Source organism: Ictidomys tridecemlineatus, chromosome 3 (genome assembly GCF_052094955.1).
Source record: "Ictidomys tridecemlineatus isolate mIctTri1 chromosome 3, mIctTri1.hap1, whole genome shotgun sequence".
Lineage (NCBI taxonomy): Eukaryota > Metazoa > Chordata > Mammalia > Rodentia > Sciuridae > Ictidomys > Ictidomys tridecemlineatus.
The window spans coordinates 147,228,498-147,236,193 of NC_135479.1; positions in this window are offsets into that span (position 1 = coordinate 147,228,498).

The following is a 7,696-nucleotide window of genomic DNA, read 5'->3' on the forward strand; positions in this document are numbered from 1 at the left end:
ATATTACACTAAGTGAAAGAAACTAGACATGGAAAAGCACAAAGTGTATGATATCATTTATATGAAACATTAAAAATAAGTGAACCCATAAAGACAGAATGAAGAGTGGTGATTTGGGGTAGTGGGGGAGTTATGGGGAACCACTGCTAATGGGTACAGGAATTCCTTTTAGAGTAATAACAGCATTTTGGAAATGGATAAAGGTAGTGGCATCACAATTTTGTGAATATACTGGATGCCAGTGAATCATTCATCTTTAAATGGTTAATTTTATGTCACTTTACCACAATTTTTCAAAAAAGGGAGAGGATACTGGCTCAGCTAACATATACAATTACCTCCTTCTCCCCTCCCTTCTTTCTGATGGTGAGGGTGGATCAGCCATTATGGTGCAACAAGCATTTGCTAAGGCAGGCTGAGCATGAAGGTAAAAGTCATCTGTGTCTTTGATACCATGACGGTAACCCTGAATCACCAATTTTATTATGAGAAAAATAAAACTCCTGGTTTTTAAAAAAATGAAAGAAAGCAACAGCACAATAGTTATTCTTTACAATTTTCCTCTGGTTAAAAAAAATGATCTTAGCATAGATGAAGTGAACAAATTCATGTGCAAGCCTTGGGTTACATTATTTGTTAGATGTACTTTGGTTAGGTAGCTTCACCAGTTGCTGGGGGGAAAAATGCCCTTTGCTACACAGATCAGCACTCATCTTCTGTAAGCATTTCAAACAGGAAGTTCTGGATAGATAATTAGCACAAAATAGCATCACAAACATTAGGTATACAAATAATGACAGGCAGTAAAAATAGGGTCACAGATAGCTCATGGTCTGAAGAAATGGTCACATAGTTGTTTATTTATTCAACAGATATGTAATGGTGACTACTACGTGCCAGGACTTGAGTCAGGGACATGAACCAGAATATTACAGTAAGCAAAAAAAGATAAATCCTCTCCTGTTATGGAGCTTATACTCTAGCAGGGGTAGGGGAGTGAGTGCAAGATAGTAAATGCATGAGCTGTTCAGCAAATAATGTATATTAATATAATTCATACAGATCAACACATTGGGCTTCCAACTGTCCTCTGCTTTGGGACCAGCCCTTAGCTCCCCCATCTCTGGCATGGTTTCATAAGGTACACAGGTTCCTCTATTACCCAGAACTCAGCAATCTTTTTCAATATCATACCATTAGTCTCAGAAACTTAAAACTTTCTGGTTCCTTAATATAATCACTGCCAGTTTCCCTCCATTCTATTCTACTTCAGGAAAAAAAAACCAAATGAACAAAACACCCCACCTCAACCACCCCCACACCTTGGCGAGAGAGAGAGAGAGAGAGAGAGAGAGAGAGAGAGAGAGAGAGAGAGAGAGAGAGAGAGAGAGAAACAGAAGCAAAATCCATAATGGTTCCCAAGAACAAGGAACTTACCCACAAAATAAAAACTTACCCTCTGGTAGAGGGTTGGGGATAAGAAGAGGGTGGGCACAGCATTCAGGTCAGTAATGTGCATGTGGAGAAAAAATGCAAGTAATTATTAAGTCCAATACATAAGCTTACCTGTGTAACCAGCCCTTGAGTTAGAACTGTCCAGTAGAAAAACATGATGCAAGCTACAAATACGAGCCATTTATACAGTTTTAAATGTTCTAATAACCACATTAAAGGTAAAAGAGGTTAAAATATTTTTAATAGTGTATTTTCTTTAATCTAACATAGCAACAGTATTATCTTTTCAAAATAATCATTAAAAATTAAGACATCTTACATTCTTTATTTACATGCTGAGTCTTCAAAAATTAGCATAGATTATATAGTTACAGCACACCTCAATTTGGACTAGATACATTTCACGTACTCAATAGGCATATATGGCCAGTGACTACTTTATTAGACAGTGTAGCCCCAAAGTACTCACAATGGCTCCCAGAATTGAAGCTTCTAGATGTCTATCTGTGCTCTAGAAGCTATATTCCAGCACCCCCTGCTGATAGTCCTGGAGACACAGTCCTTGGTACCATGAACCACAAATGAATATGATTAACAGATTAAGAACATAATTAGCTAATTTGTAATTCAGGCAGGAACAAAATGATCAGCCTTGGTGGTGAAAATTTTATGTTCCCCTAGTGCTAATTCATCTGTCCATCCATCCATTTCATATTTGAGAGGCTGCTATGCATCAGGATTAACTCTATATCTTAGTATCCTGCCTTCAAGGGGCTTATAGTTTTTTAAGGGGAGAAACTGATAGATATAAATAACTAATTAAGAAATTCTTTTCATAGAGTAGTTTTACAATAAATAAATATCAATAAAATATGATAGTGAATGTAAGAGATGACTTTAAATAGGGGAACAGAGCTGGCTTCTCTGAAGTGGCTTTGAAGTGAATGAAATGACAAGGACAAGAGTAGAGAAGAGACTTTTATGCAGAGAAAACACACAGGCAAAGACCTAAGGCAGGAAAAAGGTTGGCCTATTTGAGAAACAGGGAGAATGTCAATATGGTGAGTAGTTAACAAGAATAGTAGGAGATGCAGGTAGCCAGGGGTCAGGCCATGTAGAACTGTTGAAAGGGTAAAAGGTTCAGATGTTAAAAAAAAGAGAAAGAAAAGAAAGAAAGAAAGATAGAAAGGAAGGAAGGAAGGAAGGAGGGAGAGGGAGAGAGGGAGGGAGGGAGGAAGGAAGGAAGGACATGAAAGAGTTAGATCATCTGGTTTACATTTTTAAAAGATTCCTCGGTGGGGGGGCGGGGGGGGGCGGAATGGTTAAAATTCTGTATATAGGTGGGACAGAAGAAGAGTGGTGGTGGGGAGACCAATCAGGGAGCTGCTGCAGTAGCCAAGGTGAGTTGATGAGGTTGAGAATAGGATGGTAGTGGTGGAAGTAATGAGGTCAGATTTAGAATATATTTTCAATTTATCAGCAAGTTCTGTCAGCTCTATCTTCAAAATTAGGTTATATAAATTAGATTATATTTCGAGTCTGACAGAACTTGCTTATAAATTTGACATAGGATGAAAATAAGAAAGGATGGCCAATTGTTAAAACATCTTAGCTGGAGCTTGTAGGTGAAATGGTAGTGCCATCTACTGAATCTGAAACAGGAACAAAATCTGCTTCTCTCTTTCCTTTCCAGTCATAGTGAATGGAACCACTGTCCAACTAGAAATCTGAGATTCTGCCAAGGGACTATCCTATCCAAAGTTACCAAATCCCATTCATGCTACTTCTTAAAAGTTTCTCAAATCTGTTCCCACCTCTCCATCCTCACTGACTCACACAGGTCTTTAGACCAAATTATTCAATAGAACTATTTATATAGCCTTAATAATCTTTGAGTTTAAACTGTAATCCAGTCTCAATACAAGTTGTTCTTCCATTTAAAATTACCCAACAATCTTTTTGAAGAGCAATTTGGCAGTATCTACTGAAATTTAAATCAGATATGTCATTTGCTCTGGTTTGGATGAATGTGTCCCCATGGGTTCATGTGCTGAAAGGTTGGTTCCCAATGTAATGAGGTAGCAAATTTTAAGAGATGGGGCCTAGTGAAAGATTGATTAGGTCATCAGGGGGCATTGCCCTTGGCGGGAATTAATGCTGGTCTCTTGGAACAAATTAGTTCTTGCCAAGAATAGGTTATTATAAAACAAGTCCACTCAACATACTTGGCCTCCTGTGCACAGGGCCAAATACTTTCCACTTCTTTACCATGTTGTGGTGCAAAGAAGCCAGATCTTGGACTTTTGCCTCCAAAATGATGCATATGCCTATTTTCTTACTGAAGTATCCAGACTTAGATATTTTGTTATAGAAACACAAAACAGACTAATATATCCTTTGTTCAGCTATTTCTTTTACGATTCTCTTACAGAAATAAATAGAATAAAAACATAAGCACAATTCTTATAAGCACTGTAATAGTGACAATCCATCAATTAAGGGAATTGTTACATAAACCATCATACCACTACATCAAAAAATTCTATCTAGTCCTATTTTTTAAATAACAGGCATTTTACATCATGTTCATAAGCTTTCTGTTGCTGTGAGAAAATACCAGAGAAAACCAATTTTAAAAAGAAAAGGTTTATTTTGGCTCAGTTTCAGAGGTTCTAGTCCATAGTCACATGGCCTCATGACTTTGGGCCTTAGGCAAGGCAGAACATCATGGCAGGGAGCATGTGGTAGTGAAGAGCTCCTCATCTCACCATGGCCAGGAAGCAGAGTAAGCAAGGCTTGGGCCATGGAAGATACACCCTCTTCCAGGGATCTACTTTCTCCAACTGGGCTCCACCTCCTAGTTCCACAACCTCCCAATGGTCCAATTTATGAACCTATCAATGGATTAACCCATTGACAAGATCAGAGCTCTCAATCCAATCACTACCCAAAAGGCCCGCCTCTGACCACTGATGCGTTGGGGATAAAGCCTTCAACACATGAGCCTTTGGAGGACATCCCAAATCCAAACTATAATAATTTTGTAAATAATAATAATAATAATAATAATGTAGTATCTGTGCATGTGGGGGGTCTAAAGGCCTAGAAGAGGTATAGGATAGTACATTAAACTATGTTTACCTCAGGGAAGAACATCATGGCATGGTGGGAACTGAGGATTTCCAGTTTTTATTATATATATTTCTTATTGGATAAATAAGGACTGGAAAAGTGGCTTAGTGGTTAAGCACCCATGGGTTCAATCGCTGCTATCAAAATTACTTCAAAATAGTTAACATATTCATAGAAAAACAGCAACAACAAAGCCATACAACCATTTTGTATGTCATGATTCATGGCATTTTATAACCTGGCAGTAGCCTTCTTTCCTAATTTTGCACACGTATTTACATTAGGTGGGCAATTATACACTTCTGTATAATGGAATTATGGGTTGATTGTTGAAACTGGATCATGCACTGGTCTGGCTGCTTTGTAACTGGAATAGGAAAGGCTGTCTCTGGTGCGCAGAACGACATGAAGCTCTTTCTGAAGAGAAGCTAGGGTACTTGATCTTGCTCTCCAGGGCATGCCAAAATTAGTTCATCCCTTAATCTCAAAAGAAAATGAAATTGCTCTTCCCCAAGAGCAATTTTCTTTTCTTTTTCCTCTTCCCAAAGGAACATTTCATGATTCTTTTCTCTTCCAAACCCATTTTGATTTTACAAATTTTGAGAGTATCTGTACTTATCTAGTCCAGAGTTTGATTTTTTTTTATAGCAGAAAGAACAAACAGAATAGATAGTGTATTTACCTTAAGGCTGGTTTCCTTCTAAAAATCTTTCTCATTTCCAAGATTTTTTATTAAAAAAAAATGACAGTAATCCATCTCTGTTAAAGATAATGCATGTGAGCTACGCAAAGTGGCATATGCCTGTAATCCCCACAACCTTGGAGGCTGAGGTAGGGTGGGGGGGTGGGGGGGGTGTTGCAAATTCAAAGCCAGTCTCAGCAAGTGAGCAAGGTCCTAAGTAACTTAGATGGGGTGTCAAAAAAAAAAGACTGGGGAAGTGACTTAGTGGTTAAGCACCCCTAGGTTCAATCCCTGGTACCAAAAATAAATAAATAAAGACAATACATGTGAAATAGATTTGATGAAAACAAAATGCTACACAAATAGGTTACCCAGAATTATATCAGTTTCTAAATTCTAAAGAATTTCATATTAGTCTTTTATCCTCATTTCCTAGATCTTTTTTAAAGCTCAGGAATAAAGAGAAAAAGAAATTGTCATTTCCTAGTTCCTTTTTTAAAACTTGGAAATAAAGAGAACAAGAAAGTACATATTTAAGTCTTTCTATTGTGGTTCTGGCTGGGAATCTAGCCATACAGCCAACCAGTAGAACAGAAGAAAATGAACTTGCTCTTCCCAATCTTGTTCCCATTTACTGTCCAATTCTCTCAATACCAATAGAATCATAAAATATTCAATTATTTCTCCTCAGTCAGACAAGTAGAAGTGAAGTACTTTGGCAAGATGGGGAAAGAGAAACTGAATTAACTGTTGTCTGTGCTTTAATTTGCTACAAGTATTTCACCATGTTAGGATAAGAGTTCCATTTAATTTGGGCAACTGAGGTAGGAGGCTTGCAAGTTAGAGGCCAGTCTGGACAACCTGAGACACTTCATCTCAAATTTAAAAAAATAGTGTTTCATTTAAATCATAATAAAGGTTTAAATTTAAATCAAGCAGCTTACATTTGAATTATACTAATATAGTCAACCATAATCAGAGAAACCATGTTCCTGGCTATTCATTATTAAAGGCTGTGGGGGATGATAATTTCAGTTGTCTTGGGGTAAAGAGACATTGCAACTACATGTATCTATCTCCTTGGTATATAAGTTTGCCCTTACTAAGAGCTTCAGAGTTTAATAATTGACAGTGTTACCATTTTTTTGTTTTTCTGTCCCTGACTGGATTTCCTTATCAAATTACTGTCCAACTTGAGACAACCCTGACTGATAAATATCAAACTCTATTGTTTTATTATACATTATTGAAATATGGAGGTAACAGTCAAAACTTTACATATTAAATTGTATTTTCCTATTGAGTATAAATTCAGAGATGTTTATCTAAGGAAATGATTAGCCCAGGATGCAAAAAATATATAATAAAATAAAGCACACCAAAAAATCCTAACATTAACATAAAAAGAGCTTGCTTTTTATATCACTCCACAATTTCTGCAGGTAATTTCTACATGAAATTCATTAAATGTCCTTTTGATTCTTTTTTCAAAATGGAAATATCTTTTTCCATTGTAACATTTAGATCACTGTAACTCTTATACCCACTGTAATTCTTATTATTTTATATATATAAACTTACACACAAACCTCAAAGCTTTGCCAGAAAAGCTTAATTAACACATATAAAGGAGTTAAAACAGTGTCTGCACATAGCACTATATGTTAGCTCCATTTTCCTTTACACATACCCCTGCCCTGACCCCATTAAAAAAAAAAAAAAAAAAGAATCCCTATATTTAACACAGCACGAATATATTTTCTTGTCAGTTCATTCTTTTTAGTGGCTATATGGTTTCATAGGAAAATATTTACTTCCTGATTTTAGTGAGTAAACTACTATAATGAGTACCCTTATTCATACCTTTACCTTCACTTGTAACATTCTTTTACACTGGTACAAAAAGTAAAAAAGACCATATAGTTTAAAAGTAACTATGTTTTAAAAATTAACATCTGGTTATCATTTTACTTAATTTGACTTCTAGAGCTATGAGAATTAAAAAACAATGTTTTTTTTTTTCTTTTTTAAATACTGGGGATTGGACCCAAAGGTACTAAACCACTGAACTACACCCCCAACCCATTGGGGGAGGGGGAGGGGGTAGGTACCAGGGATGAACCCAGGGGTGCTTAACCACTTAGTTCACATCCCCAACCCTTTTTATATTTTGTTTAGAGACACGGTCTTGCTAAATTGCTGAGGCTTCCTGCCTCAGCTTCCCAAGCTGCTGCATGTGCCACCACACCCAGCCATCAATTTTTAAATTTTGAGATAAGGTCTCACTAAATTGATGAGGTTGACCTTGAACTTGTGATAATCCTGCCTCAGACTCCTGAGTTGTTGGAATTATAGTCATGTGACACTGCCACCCGGCATAAAGTTATTCTTATGGCAACTATTGCCAGAAAATTTTAGATTCCATAC